Source organism: Hyperolius riggenbachi, chromosome 3 (assembly GCF_040937935.1).
Source record: "Hyperolius riggenbachi isolate aHypRig1 chromosome 3, aHypRig1.pri, whole genome shotgun sequence".
Taxonomy (NCBI): Eukaryota; Metazoa; Chordata; class Amphibia; order Anura; family Hyperoliidae; genus Hyperolius; species Hyperolius riggenbachi.
Window position 1 is genome coordinate 224595502 of NC_090648.1, and position 16121 is coordinate 224611622.

Consider the following 16121-nt stretch of genomic DNA (forward strand, 5'->3'; position numbering starts at 1 on the left):
GGGTTAGCAGTGGGAGGGGAACGGGGGCCCTTTACCCGTAGGGTGGGGGGGCTATATTTTCTATTTTTTAGTTTACGGGCTAAAAGAGTGTGTGGCTTGTTAGCCCAGCGATAATAAACATTCTTACGCCACCTGAGCTGTTTTTCTACCTCTTCACTCAGTAGTGAGTCTAATTGCAAGCGCAGTCTATCCCTAGCCAGTCTGGAGGCTACTGATGGAGAGGATTTCCAAACTATATCTGCCTCCTCATACTGCTTTTTCAAATCGTCTATAGTTTGAGTTTTTTGTTTTTTTAAGTAGGAAGCAAAACCTATTATTCGTCCCCTTACTGTTGCCTTCAGGGCTCCCCAGAGAGATGCAACAGAGTCGACTGAGCCTTCATTGGTTTCCAGGTATTCAGTTAAGAAAGAAAAAGAATCTTCTCTCGGCAGTCTTGCCTTGAGAGCAGAGAGTCATTTAGCCTCCAAGTAAAATCCCTACCCCTGGGTATCAAAGAGGACAATTGAGTTTGCACTGGGTCGTGGTCTGACCAGGGAACTGAGAGTATTTTAGCCACGACGGCATTATGCAAGTAAGGGGCATGCATAAAAATGTGGTCAATTCTGCAGAAGCTCCCGTGTGGGTTTGAATAGAAGGTGTAATCGTGTGCCCGTGGGTTCAGTTCACGCCAGACATCCAACAGTCCCTTATTCCGAAACAATCGGGAGACCGCTAATGACTGAGCTGTAGAAACAGGCTGGGGAGCAACTGCAGAACCAAGCTTATGCGCCTTGTCCATCTCTACATCTAGTACCATATTTGTGTCGCCACATAGAATGATCATACCTTCTCCGTGCTGATCTACGACCTGGAGGAGGTGGGAGAGGAAACGGTCTTGAAATTGGTTAGGTGCATAATAGGAGACCAAAGTTATTTTAGAGTCGAAGAGTGTTCCCCGCAGCAGTAGGTATCTCCCTGTAGGGTCAGCAATAACATGATCACATTTGAAGGGCAGGCCCCTTCTAAAAGCTATTGTCACCCCTCGGACTTTCTCCCTCGCACATGCATGAAAAGCCATTGGGAAATGCTTACTAAGATAAGAGGGCTGACTTGTTCGTGAAAATCTGGTCTCTTGTAGGCACACTATATCTGTGTGCAGAGACTTATAGTAGTGGAAGGCTTTACTCCGTTTCTGTGGGGAGTTGAAGCCCTGCACGTTATGTGATGTTAATTTCAATTGTGAACTAGCCATATCTAAAGGCAGGGGAGAAAGCCCGAGTAAGCCACCTAAGCGTTGGTATATATGTAGATGTGGGATCTAAAGTTAGAGCTTTGGACGCGACCAGGGGGGACCAGAAATAAAGATGGGGGGGGAAGAAAGGGATAGAGAGGACAGTAAAAAGGAAAGAGAAAAGCGGGAAAAGACCCAAGATTAGCACGCCAGCTGTCCTGAGAACAGGACAAGAAGGCGATGTCCGAGTTTAGAGGTGCCTGAGCCTGGATTGGGCCCTCCAGGCTCGGTGCCAGGAAGCAAGCGAAAAAATGAATCGCTCGCGTGGGAGGGAGAACCCCGCCCTGCCTGCATGGCTACATAGTTCAGAACAAAACACAACATGAAACAGCGCTAATCAAACCCGCAACCCTTATATTTTTGTGCCAAACCAGCCCACCCTCACAAAATAAACTTTAACCATTTTTATGGGGGAGGCGAAGAAAGAAATAAAAAAAAATAAAAAAAATGGAAAACAGTATCACCCGCCTAGACTCCAAATACGGAGCGACCTGGGCAGCAAGTAAGAAAAACAGCTTATAGACAATAAAGAACTTTGGACTACTTAGAAGTCTCAAAACGGTTATCCGTATCACGTAGTGACCGATGAAGCAGAGCCATTTATACATATAACTAAAGGAGTAGGGGAGAGGGAGACATATATAACCTGTTGACAGTTAGGATCTGCTGATATGCTTTCAAATGCTTATAAAAACATGGAAGAACACTGTAGGCATGGTCCAGCCTACTCGGGTTACAAAGTCAGAGTACAAGGCCTACCACTCTGGTCAAGTAAAATCACCCCGGATCAGATAAGGCTCCAGCCCTCGGGGCTTCGGGGTCAGGTTGCGCCACTGATTGTGAGGATCCCGTGTTACGTTTCTTAGAGGACCGCTGCGATGACACCTTTTCCCACATCGGTTGAGAACGGGGAGAGCTATGGCTGTGAGGTGGGGAAGATGCTGGGAGCGTTAGCTTGAGCCTTTCCAGCTTCCTTTGGGCCTCCTCAGGACTCGACATGACATGTGCCCGGTTATTGTAGGAAAACAGGAGTTTAAAAGGGAAACCCCAGCTATACTTAATGGCGTGAGCCAGCAGGATCTTTGTGTAAGGTTTCATCTCTCTACGTCTCAGAATCGTGGCGGGTGCCAGATCTGCAAAAATTTGGTAATGGTGGCCTTGAAACTCGAGGTCATCTTTAGCTCTTGCTGCCTTTAGAATGGTTTCCTTGGACCTGTAGTAAGTGAACTTAATGATGATGTCCCTAGGGAGACCATTAGACTTTACCGGGCCAAGGGCTCTGTGTATCCTGTCGAACTCGAGCCTATCGATCGGTATGCTGGGCACCAGCTCCTGAAAAAGAGCAGTCACCGTGGAAGTTAAGTCAGTTATGTGTTCTGGCAGGCCTCTGACCCGAAGGTTGCCTCTGCGGGCTCTATTTTCAAAATCCTCCATACGCAGGTGTACTGCTTGGAGGTCTGCCTGAGTCGCTTCTTGGTCTTTGACATGCTCTTCTAATGTTACATCCACTGAGTCCATGCGCCGTTCGAGTTCATTTGTCCTCATCCCCAGTTCTTTTATCTCCTTAGAGAGGCGAGTGGCCAGTTTGCTAGAGGCCTCTTCCAGCTCTCTCTGGAGGATCACTTTAAACATATTGAGCAGCGTCTGGTCACGGGCTGGGAGAGAGTCCAGAGTGTCTATTCCTACCTCAGTCTGACGACCGGTGGGTGGGGGTCCGCTGAGGCTGGTAGATCTGCTTTCAGCGTCCGAGTCGCTCTCTATGTGCTCCTGCACTCTCTGCTGACTGGAGCTGGGCGCCATCTTGGATCTCCGAGCGCGCGACTGGGAGGATTCGGTCTGCTCTTCCTCTCGTTTGCCTCTTTTGCCCCCCATTCAAGCTGCTGAGGATTGGGTGGGCTTCTGTGTTGCCGAGCGGGGCTTTTTGGGGCAATTGCGCTGCTAGAAATGTGCTGATGCAGGCAGGGCTGGCGGAGCTCCGCTAGAAGACGTCCATTACGAGCGGCCGCTAGCCACGCCCCGGAAAGCATACTTTTCATTGCCTGTATGCGACACTAATGTAGCATTAATGTGCGTTACCACTTTTTTTTTGCATTGCGTTGTAATGCTGCGTTGCAACTTTAACATCGCTTTACAACGCAACGTCCCATTGTGAATAAGCCCTTAGGCTCAAAGGCAAAAGTGTCCAGCCTGCTGCATTTTTGTGCTTCTGGTAAAATCAATGAGTGTAGTGCAAGAAAACACATCAAAAGCGGTGCTGTGCAATTTTCTTGTGATTACCCTTCCATCATTTTCTTTTTTGTACTAACAAACAGTTGGGAAAATGCAAGTGCAATTGCACCATGAAAACGGATCATCACACAAAAATTGCATCAAAATGAAAAACCGCTTTGCTGTAAACGAAAAAAATTGTTTTGTGACACTGCACACCCGTAGGGATGATCAACGAGGTGCAAACAATTCCAAGTTGATGCAGGTTTATGCAAATTTCATATGCAATTCATGCAGCTTGAAACTAGACCAGTCAGAACCCCCCAAAATGGAATTCAACTGGTCCATTTTTACCACAAGTAAGAGATAGGATATATTTGTTTTAATAAATGTGCGAGGGTATGGCATCCTAGCAGTATCGCTGTATCTGCAAAATATACCCTTGCAGGACACGATGTGCACAGCTCCTGCAACTCAGACAGTGCATATTTTGTCCTGTGAGTGCACCAGTAGTGCTTCTGATATTTTGCAGATCCAGCAATACTGCTTGGATGATATACCTTAAAGGGAACCTGTACTGAGTAAATTTAAAATAAACACATGAGGTAACTTCAAATGAACATGACATAGTTACCTTGCCATCAGTCCCTCTCAGAAGCTCACCATTTTATTCTGACAGCAACCCCTTCCAGTTCTGACAACATATTGTCAGAACTGAAATATATCAGTTGCTGTAAGTTATTTATCATTTACTTTCAGTTATAGATGAGTGGACAACTGCTGTGCTCGGTAATGTCCATGTTTCCCTATGGCTCAAGTGGGCGATGTAACAGTTTAACAGTGTGCTGACCAGGAAGCGGTTATGGGGTAATAGCAATTTTCAAAATGGAGGAAAGAGAATTCCATTGATCACAGTGGACAAATGGGACGCAGGAGAGGAGAAAGAGATTAAGGTGTAGACTACACGGGAGGCAAGTATGACTTGTGTATGTTTATTTTGACTTTTAGTTTTCAGTTCAGGTTTTCTTTAAAGCAGACCTGAACTCAGAACTTCCTCTCTGCTCTAAAAAATAAGCAAGAGCATAATAGCCTTTAAAGAAAAACATTTCTTTGTTACAGTTCATACAAATCCTGCAATAAATCTACAATGTGTCTACTTCCTGCTTTCATGGAAGCAGACATTAACATTCTGTGTTTACCAATTAGCTGCTCTGCCGTGGCAGCCAGCTGACACAGCTGAGAAATCAAATTACACTGGTGATAAGTCACAGATGAGGGGTAATTAGACAGGCTAAACTATCTGAATGCAAACAGGGTGTCATCCTCTATGTTTTCCTTCTGTCCTTTGCAAGAGTTCGGGTCCACTCTAAAGATGCACTTAAGTGACTTACAGCTGAATGTAGCAAATTATTCAGGACATCCACTTTTATGATAAATTATCCTGGTTTCAGCATCAGAAACACTTCCTATATCTAAATATAGCTGTATATTGGTATGTAGCCCCACCATCCCAGTGATGCTTAGCCTAGACTGTTATCATGTAGAATTCTTCACCCCCACAGCAGAGATCACCTGACAGGACAAAATATGTAGCCACGCCACCTCTGACATGTAACACGGGGTGAGAAAATATTTTAAAATGTGCAAAACAGTGACTAAATAATTAATACAACTAATATTGTTAAAAAATAAGCAACTGTATTAATTACATTATTTTCCCTACAGTTCAGGTTTAAAATAAAGAGACTATGGTAATCTGGAACCATTGGACTTTATCTTGCTTGCACATTTTATAAAAACAGTGGAATGCTTATCCTATCTTTCTAAATCTACTGTGACTGAATAGCAATGCAACGCCAAAATGAGCAATTCTACTAAAGATGTGCAGTACAACATAGTGTGGAATAAAAGTAGTTACATCAAACATCTATTCACCTGCCAAGATTTTTTCTTTTTTTCTTAGATTGTATGGAACATAAATTGTATGGAACGTTTTTTAATACATCACTTTTATTTGGTATCTCAACATGTATATCCACACATTTTACATAATTCTATTATAGCATAAGTATATGCCTTAATCTGCAGATGTTCTGCTCCTTGTATTCTATTTATCCATTTGTTTTTTTTCTACATTTTTTGAGTTTTGTACTGATGGCTATTTATAACATTTCTGGAGTACATGGCAATGCCTTGTATTTCTATTGCTCTGTTTAAAGTGAAACTCCACAGCTCATTAAACATACTGAAAATAAAACAGTTATGTGCAAGTGCTTTACATATTTAATGCTGTTAAAATTTCACCTTTCAGACTGACTAGTACTGACTGTAGGCTCAAGTTGTCATTCTTCTTCAAAAGTGGGCAAAACAAATTATGGAACAAAAAAGGAAATAAACATATCACCGGAATCCTTGGAGCTTGTTCTTATGTTCGAGCATCTCTGCCAGCCTCAGCACCCTCCTTCATCCTCCGTTTCACCGCACACCAGCCACAACGTTCCACAGCATTATCCATCTCTTCTGTGGGCAATGAACCCACTTCCTGTCGTCACTTCCGCCGAACTCGAATTTTTTTTACCCCACTCGAAAGTTCTTCATTTGTACTGCGCAATTGCAGACTTGACGGCATTGACCTCCCACAAACCCGTGCGTCTCATGTTACGCGTCGCCAAGGCAACAGCCGCGTGTCACTTCAAAGCGCCAACATAGTAGACGCTTGCATTACGCTGGTACTTGGGAACCACCACTCGTGGCAGCACGTCCGCGGAGCCTGTTCCTCTTCAGTAGCCTTTCCAGCCAATCAATGAGTGCGCCAGCAATCAGGCGCTGCGTCTGCTGGTGACATAGCAACACGCAGCTCGGTTCAACTCAGGTCACTGAGCTATGGATCACGTGGTTTGTGCTGATGCAGCCATTGTGGATGAGGGCATGCCCCCTAAATTCATAGAATATTTTTTTAGCGTTACACGTACCTTAAAGGGAACCTAAATTGAGAGGGATATGGATTTTTCCTTTTAAAAAATACCAGTTGCCTGACTCTCCTGCTGATCCTGTGTGTCTAATACTTTCAGTCACAGTCCCTCAACAAGCATGCAGATCAGGTGCTCTGCCTGAAGTTAAGCCTCAACTACACACGTAGATGAGGCTCCGATCCGATGGCTCGATTAGCCGCCGGATCGCCTCTTCCGCGTACCCGCTCGCCGCGCCGGATTTCGATACCCGCTCGTCGCCGCGCATCTTCCGCTCGATTCCCTGCCATTGTCCCCTCGCGGGGAACGAGCAGGGAATCGGCGGTAGTAACATCGGAGCCTCATCTATGCCTGTAGATGAGGCTTAAAGAGAACCTGTACTGAGTAAAAATATTTAAAATAAACACGAGGTAACTTCAAACGAACATCACATAGTTACCTTGCCATCAGTTCCTCTCAGAAGCTCACCATTTTCTTCTGACAATAATTCCTTCCAGTTCTGACAATATTTTGTCAGATCTGAAATATATCAGTTGCTGTCAGTAAAATATCAGTTGCTGTCAGTTATAGCTGAGAGGAAAACTGATGCACCAGGTAATGTCCATGTTTCCCTATGGCTCAAGTGGACAATGTTACAGTTTAACTGTGTGCTGACCAGAAAGCTGTTATGGGGTCACGGCCATTTTCAAAATGAAGGACGGAAAATTCCCTTGATCACAGTGGACAAACAGGACGCAGTAGAGGAGAAAGACACTGAGGAGTAGACTACATAGAAGGTAAGTATGACTTGTGTATGCTTATTTTGACTTTTAATTTTCAGTTCAGGTTTTCTTTAAGACTAGATTAGCTGCATGCTTGTTTCAGGTTTGTGATTCAGCCACCACGGCAGCCAAAGAGATCAGCAGGACTGCCAGGCAACTGGTATTGTTTAAAAGGAAACAGCCATATCCCTCTCAGTTTAGGTTCCCTTTAACTTTCTGTAATGAGAGACAGGGACACCTGTTACCAATAAAATATTTGGACAAAAGATGCAGTGCCACCACATCACCAGATCTGAAGCCATACTCCTGCCAACCCTTCTATCAAGACAAGACACAGAACATTTATACCTATATACAGTTACACAGGTGCAGCCAGAGGCAGAGCCCTTAACCAGTACACTATCCAAATCACCCACATCTTTCACGTACACATACATTTTTTTTATTTTTTTAAGTAAATTATTTTCTTTTATGTTAGCAAAAAAAAAAAAAAAATACAGTATACAGGGTGGGCCATTTACATGGATACACCTTAATAAAATGGGAATGGTTGGTGATATTAACTTCCTGTTTGTGGCACATTAGTATACAGTGGCTTGCAAAAGTATTCGGCCCCCTTGAAGTTTTCCACATTTTGTCACATTACTGCCACAAACCTGAATCAATATTAATGGAATTTCACGTGAAAGACCAATACAAAGGCCTCTATTCATAAAACTGTTCCGCAAATTTTCCGCTCAAAACAGCTGACTTTCCCGACCATTTAGCACAGTGTGCATTCTTAAAAGCTGTTTCCGTAAGAAAAGTTACAATTCCCCAGCAGAGCGTGAAATTTCCGCCTTGTGCTGTGTTTTTCTAGATTTATCTAGAAAAAGTAACAAAATGTCCGTTCATAAAGATTAGAGGAAGCGGTATGCGGGCGGGAAATACCGCTTCCTCGGATGTAGCGAGAAGTGTTCGGATTACATGGAAGTGAATGGGACAGACCTCCCAGAGAGAGCAGCGCACAGAGGGACTCTGCCGGCTTAAGTGTTTCCGCATGCCTTCCGACAGCTTACCGCCAGCCTTCAGCGGGAGATCTCCGCTCTGCTATCGCAGCTGGCAAGATTTTTATGAATGCCCACCCAGAAGTCTAAAATACCGATGCGGTATTTTCCCTCCACGAGTTTTTGTCAACCAACCAAGTTTTAATATTTGTCAGTATTTTAACTTTTTACAGTCTCACATCACATGAAGTAAACCCAACCCATCTGTTAGCTAATAGCTAGGCAGTAGTTCCCATATTAAAATATTTGCTGGTGGTCTACATAGGAACATGGACGGTTTAAAGGGCCCTGGGGCAAACTTGAGCGGGGGCCCCCTAACTCCCTCCCCCATGGTCATTATGCCACTGCTCCCTAGCATGCAGTGGCTGCACCGTCTGTGCACTCTTCAGCCATGCTGTCTGACTCTTCTCTATCCAGTGCGTGTTATGTGTAAACACATGCTGGGTAGAGAAGAGGCAGACAGGGTGGCTAAGAGTCCACAGATGGTGCAGCCACTGCATGCTGGGACAGGTGAGTGATTAATACTGCCATGTGTGAGGGGGCCCTAGGGAGCAGTGGGGAAGACAACTTGGTGGGGTCCGGCAGTGCGGTGGTCCCTGCAGACGTCAGGGGCCCTGGGGCAATTGCCCCCCTTTTTTTTGCAACCCTTTGCTTGTATGGCAGCACCGGCCCTGCATAGGCAAACGATCTGGTGACAGGATTGGAGAGAACATCTATGCAGCTATAGTCAAATGAACAGACATTTCCTATCTTCATTATCTGATCAGGTCAGATTTGGCTAAAGAAAACATAGGCAAATGGAGGCTGCCATCTATATTACTTATGAAAGAAGCAAAAATTAGTTTTTTTCTTTTGCCAACCATCTGTCTCAAATACTTCCTAAATGCCTAACCCAGTGTGTGCGGATCAGTTATTCTGAGTCATGCTGACTCCTCTGATTACATGCATGTCCCAAGTTTGGGACTAATTGGTTAATAAATCCCAAAGCACAGGAAGGCAGCCAGGTAAGTGACATGATTTAAAAATCATTAAAGTTACCTCCTTGCTGTCAGTCTCTAGGACAGCCTTTATCAACCTTTTTACCCAGGAGGAACACTGAAAATAACTTTTGGATCTCAAGGAACCCCTGCAAACAATGTTTTGATCTACAGCAGGGGTCCCCAAACGTTTTGGGTCGAGGGCCGGGTCAACATACTTCAGACTGCTGGGGGGCCAGAATATACATAATATGTTGTCTTTGCGGGCCAGACAGTGAAGCACACCCAGGTGACAATCTGCAATCCAATTAGACAGCAGTGTTACCTGATGTGGAATTTGATTGGAAACCAGCGAATTACTGCTTTCTGGCTTCCATGTGGATGGGTGGTGCCAGCACTGCTATTCTACATGTGGACCACCAATATTTAAAGATGTAGCTGACCGCATCTATAAGTAATACATTTTGTGTGTGGAGGGCCGGTAAAAAAGCCTCAGGGGGGCGCATTCGGCCCGCGGGCCTTAGTTTGAGGACGACTGATCTAGAGGAAGCCCTGCATTTATTTTGCAGGAGGCATGGTCTTTAGAAGTAGACATGGCTGTTTATTTCACAACCCCCTATTACACTGCCACTCATTATACTGTCTCCTTATTCTAGTGTTTTTTTATTAATGTGCGCATTATTATTCTGACCCCCAGTTTAGTGCTTCTTTTTACAGTACCCGCTATTATAATGTGCTCTAGTACACTTCCCCCACAATGGAGGGAAATGCCAAGGAACCCCTGCAGAGTCCTCAAGGAACCCTGGTTGAGAAAGCCTGCTCTAGGAGATGTGGTTGTAGTGGGAACAGTGGATGCACTCCATCTCCTGCTATGTGAACTGCCATACATGAGTACATGTCCCTACTAGTGTTGGGCGAACACCTGGATGTTCGGGTTCGCGAACGTTCGCCAAACATGGCCGCGATGTTCGGGTGTTCGCGCTGAACTCCGAACATAATGGAAGTCAATGGGGACCCGAACTTTCGTGCTTTATAAAGCCTCCTTACATGCTACATACCCCAAATTTACAGGGTATGTGCACCTTGGGAGTGGGTACAAGAGGAAAAAATTTTTTAGCAAAAAGAGCTTATAGTTTTTGAGAAAATCGATTTTAAAATTTCAAAGGGAAAACTGTCTTTTAAATGCGGGAAATGTCTTTTCTTTGCACATGTAGCATGCATTTTGCCGCCATGCAGTCATAAATGTAATAAAGATAAGAGGTTCCATAAACAGGGACTGGCAACGCTAACCCAGCAGCAGCACACGTGATGGAACAGGAGGAGGCGCAGGAGGAGAAGGCCACGCTTTCAGACACAACAACCCAGGCCTTGCATGAGGACAAGAAGCGTGTGGATAGCATGCATTTTGCCGCCATGCAGTCATAAATGTAATAAAGATAAGAGGTTCCATAAACAGGGACCGGCAACGCTAACCCAGCAGCAGCACACGTGATGGAACAGGAGGAGGCGCAGGAGGAGAAGGCCATGCTTTCAGACACAACTCAAATTAAAATGAATCAATCCTGGATTGGAAACGACTATGCAACACTCCTGGACCCCAACCAAGTAACATGAACAATGACCATCTGTGATGGGTTAGCGTTTCCGGTCCCTGTTTATTGAACCTCTTATCTGTATTACATTTATGACTGCATGGCGGTAAAAAGCATGCTATCCGCACGCTTCTTGTCCTCATGCAAGGCCTGGGTTGTTGTGTCTCAAAGCGTGGCCTTCTCCTCCTGCGCCTCCTCCTGTTCCATCACGTGTGCTGCTGCTGGGTTAGCGTTGCCGGTCCCTGTTTATGGAACCTCTTATCTTTATTACATTTATGACTGCATGACGGCAAAATGCATGCTATCCGCACGCTTTTTGTCCTCATGCAAGGCCTTGCATGAGGACAAAAAGCGTGCGGATAGCATGCATTTTGCCGTCATGCAGTCATAAATGTAATAAAGATAAGAGGTTCCATAAACAGGGACCGGCAACGCTAACCCAGCAGCAGCACACGTGATGGAACAGGAGGAGGCGCAGGAGGAGAAGGCCACGCTTTGAGACACAACAACCCAGGCCTTGCATGAGGACAAGAAGCGTGCGGATAGCATGCTTTTTACCGCCATGCAGTCATAAATGTAATACAGATAAGAGGTTCAATAAACAGGGACCGGAAACGCTAACCCATCACAGATGGTCATTGTTCATGTTACTTGGTTGGGGTCCAGGAGTGTTGCATAGTCGTTTCCAATCCAGGATTGATTCATTTTAATTTGAGTCAGACGGTCTGCATTTTCTGTGGAGAGGCGGATACGCCGATCTGTGACGATGCCTCCGGCAGCACTGAAACAGCGTTCCGACATAACGCTGGCTGCCGGGCAAGCCAGCACCTCTATTGCGTACATTGCCAGTTCGTGCCAGGTGTCTAGCTTCGATACCCAATAGTTGAAGGGTGCAGATGGATTGTTCAACACAGCTACGCCATCTGACATGTAGTCCTTGACCATCTTCTCCAGGCGATCAGTGTTGGAGGTGGATTTGCACGCTTGCTGTTCTGTGGGCTGCTGCATGGGTGTCAGAAAATTTTCCCACTCCAAGCACACTGCCGATACCATTCCCTTTTGGGCACTAGCTGCGGCTTGTGTTGTTTGCTGCCGTCCTGGTCGTCCTGGGTTTGCGGAAGTCAGTCTGTCGGCGTACAACTGGCTAGAGGAGGGGGAGGATGTCAATCTCCTCTCTAAAGTCTCCACAAGGGCCTGCTGGTATTCTTCCATTTTGACCTGTCTGACTCTTTCTTCAAGCAGTTTTGGAACATTGTTTTTGTACCTTGGATCCAGAAGGGTATAAACCCAGTAATTGGTGTTGTCCAGAATGCGCACAATGCGTGGGTCGCGTTCAATGCAGTCTAGCATGAATCGAGCCATGTGTTCCAGAGTCCTGCCAGAATCCTCATCATCCTCTTGTGAGAGCGTTGTGATAGTTGTTGTGATGCATCATAGTCGTCACCTTCTTCCTGGTCTGCTTCTGCTGACCATTCGCGCTGAATTGTGGAAGTCCAACGTGCACCGCTCTGGTCCTCGTCAGTGGTGGCATGAAATTCCTGCTCCAACTCCAGTTGTTCCTCCTCCTCTTCTTCGTCATAGCTGCTGGGGCCAGCGTTTCCTGAGGCGGATGGCCTGATGTTGGTACCATCACGCTGATCGTTTTCTCCTTCAGATTCCCCCAGTTGCATCATGACACCTGTTTCCTTGATTTTCAACATTGACCTCTTCAGTAAACACAGAAGTGGTATGGTAATGCTGACTGAAGAGTTGTCACTGCTCACAAGCAATGTGGATTGCTCAAAATTTTGGAGGACTTGGCAGAGGTCCAACATGTTGGCCCAATCGGATCCACAAAAGCTTGGCAGCTGTCCGGATGCGCCTCGGTACTGCGCCGTCATGTACTGGACCACTGCACTCTTCTGCTCGCAAAAGCGGGCTAGCATGTGCAGCGTAGAATTCCAGCGCGTAGGGACATCACACAGCAAGCGATGGTGGGGGAGATTGAAGCGCTCCTGCATCTTGGCGAGTGCCCCCGAAGCAGTACTGGAATTTCTGCAATGTTTGGCCACTCGTTGCACCTTCAACACAAGATCGGCCACGCCTGGGTATGTCCTCAGGAACCGCTGAACTACTAGGTTCATCACGTGCGCCAGGCAAGGGATGTGTGTCAGCTTAGCCAACCGTAAAGCGCGAATGAGATTACTCCCATTATCACACACAACCATGCCCGGTTTCAGGTCCAGCGGTGCCAGCCACAAATTCGTCTGTTCCTTTATTCCCCTCCAAATTTCCTCCCCTGTGTGCTGCTTATCCCCAAGGCAGATCAGCTTCAGCAACACTTGCTGACGCATGCCAACAGCTGTGCTGCACTGCTTCCACGATCCTACTGCTGCTGGGTTAGTGTTTCCGGATGAGGTACAGCTTTGAGATGCGTTGGAGGAGAAGGAGTCAGAGAGGTAGGTGCTGCTGTTGTTATCCAGTGGGAGGGACGGCGGTGCAGCTGTTTGCGGCGTGGGCAACACCCGCGCCGTAGCAGGTGAGAAATCGCTGCCAGGCTCCACAAGGTTCACCCAGTGCGCGGTAAGGGAGATGTATCGACCCTGGCCGAACGCACTCGTCCAGGTGTCAGTGGTGAGGTGAACCTTGCAGGCAACGGCATTCTTCAAGCTTCGGGTTATTTTGCTGACCACGTGCTCATGCAACTCAGGCACTGCAGAGCGTGCAAAGTGGTAGCGGCTGGGAACCGTGTAACGTGGGATGGCCACTGATATCATGCCCTTGAAGCTGTTTGTCTCCACCACTCGATATGGCAGCATTTTGCAGGCCAGAAGCTTGGCTATGCTGGCTGTTAGTGCCACGGCCCGGGGGTCATTTGCTGGCAATTTCCTCTTGCGCTCAAACATCTCCGAGACAGACAACTGAACCGTAGGGCTGCACACTGAAGGGCTGTTGGTTATTGTGTTTGATGAAGACTGGGAGACCTCAAGAGCACTATTCCGGAAAGTGACAGTGTCAGCGTCGTCTGATGTTTGTGAATGTTGTTGTGAACCACGCAATGGCTGGGCTACTGCTGCTGCTGAGGAGGGTCTGGTGAGGAGTCTGGTGACCCCAAGGGAGGCAGTCTTGCACACCTTGCAAATCACCATGGTACCATCCTCACTGCAGTCTTCAAAGAAAGGCCAGACTTTGGAGCACCTGCCTTGCTGGCGATTTCTGTTTGCGCCTCTTTTGCGTCTCACTTGAACTTCCACGCTTGTGGTGCCTGAAATTTCGCGCCACCTACCTTGTGGCACAAGGCAAACTCGTGCAGCAGTGGCTTCTTCAACAGACTCATCTGTGCTGCTGCTACGACGGCGATGTTCTCCTTCACATATAAAATCTGGGTCTCTGTCAACATTGTCCATACCCTCCTCCTCTTCCATCTCCTCAAAATCGTCATATGTGATTGTGGGCCGCCGCCGTGGAGTAGAGCTCCCCAGAACAACCTCTGCGCAGCTCACTCCAACGTCGTCTTCCAGATCTTCTCGGCCGACCTCCTGCAATTGAAACCCCTCCTGCCCAACTTGCTCTGGGATTTGGGTTTCAAAGTCCTCGGACTCGCCTTGTATTTCAGTGCGCGGTGCATTTCCCACACTAAATGGTTGTGAATCCGGGCACAAAATTTCTGGCTGTTCCATTGACCTTTGAAAGGTGGAAGTTTGTTGGGCTGGGAATAGCTCCTGCGAATACCCCATTGTGCCCTGAGGAAATTCTTCGGACTGGTTATTTGGCAGTTGTGTGCGTGGTGTCGCTGCCGGTTGTGTCAGCTTTGTGCCCACTGGCTCCTTGTAACTGGCTGAGGACTCGGACCTCATGCGTGATGTGCTGGTGCTGCTTAACCCACTGCTGGACGCATGAGAGGTCATCCAATTAATTATCTGGTCCTGTTCTTTTGGATTTGTGAGGGTTGATTTCCTGGACAACATGGGCGGTATTGAGTGGGTTTTCTTCGGTGCTCCACTGTGGCCTGTACGTGAACCGTCAGGGGAAACACCTCTTCCCTTGCCCCTCCCTCTTTCACAGGATTTCTTCTTCATTTCACTTATCCTTAAAGTACACGCTGACTGGCAGCAGTACAGTGGCAGTACAGAAATGCTATACAGTGGCGGGTGAGCGGTGTACTACTATTCCCAGCAGCAACACAGAGCATAATGCTATACAGTGGTGGGTGAGCGGTGTACTACTATTCCCAGCAGCGACACAGAGCACAATGCTATACAGTGGTGGGTGAGCGGTGTACTACTGTTCCCAGCAGAGACACAGAGTGGCAGTAAACACAATGCTATACAGTGGTGGCTGAGCGGTGTACTACTGTTCCCAGCAGCGACGCAGAGCACAATGCTATACAGTGGTGGGTGGGTGAGCGGTGTACTACTGTTCCCAGCAGCGACACAGAGCACAATGCTATACAGTGGTGGGTGAGCGGTGTACTACTGTTCCCAGCAGAGACACAGAGTGGCAGTAAACACAATGCTATATAGTGTGGCTGAGCGGTGTACTACTGTTCCCAGCAGCGACACAGAGCACAATGGTATACAGTGGTGGGTGAGTGGTGTACTACTGTTCCCAGCAGCGACACAGAGCACAATGCTATACAGTGGTGGGTGAGCGGTGTACTACTGTTCCCAGCAGAGACACAGAGTGGCAGTAAACACAATGCTATACAGTGGTGGCTGAGCGGTGTACTACTGTTCCCAGCAGCGACACAGAGCACAATGCTATACAGTGGTGGGTGAACGGTGTACTACTGTTCTCAGCAGAGACACAGAGTGGCAGTAAACACAATGCTATACAGTGGTGGCTGAGCGGTGTACTACTGTTCCCAGCAGCGACACAGAGCACAATGGTATACAGTGGTGGGTGAGTGGTGTACTACAGTTCCAGGCAGCGATACAGAGCACAATGCTATACAGTGGTGGGTGAGCGGTGTACTACTGTTCCCAGCAGAGACACAGAGTGGCAGTAAACACAATGCTATATAGTGTGGCTGAGCGGTGTACTAGTGTTCCCAGCAGCGACACAGAGCACAATGCTATACAGTGGTGGGTGAGCGGTGTACTACTGTTCCCAGCAGAGACACAGAGTGGCAGTAAACACAATGCTATATAGTGTGGGTGAGCGGTGTACTACTATTCCCAGCAGCGACACAGAGCACAATGCTATACAGGGTTAGCGGTGTACTACTGTTCCCAGCAGAGAGACACAGAGTGGCAGTAAACACAATGCTATATAGTGTGGGTGAGCGGTGTACTACTATTCCCAGCAGCGACACAGAGC

The 16121-nt window shown here is 47.1% G+C and overlaps 1 protein-coding gene across 3 annotated transcripts in view; it reads right to left on the reverse strand.

Annotated features, from left to right (window-relative positions):
• Window positions 1-16121, reverse strand: part of TMEM266 (transmembrane protein 266) — a 108624-nt gene that overhangs the window by 50346 nt on the left and 42157 nt on the right. Inside the window, exon 1 of one of the 3 annotated variants that reach the window (XM_068275846.1) lies at window positions 5883-6264. The exons of 1 other annotated variant lie outside the window; for it this stretch is intronic. The gene's annotated coding sequence lies outside the window, so the exon portion shown is untranslated. One more of the 3 variants, XM_068275847.1, reaches the window with a different exon arrangement.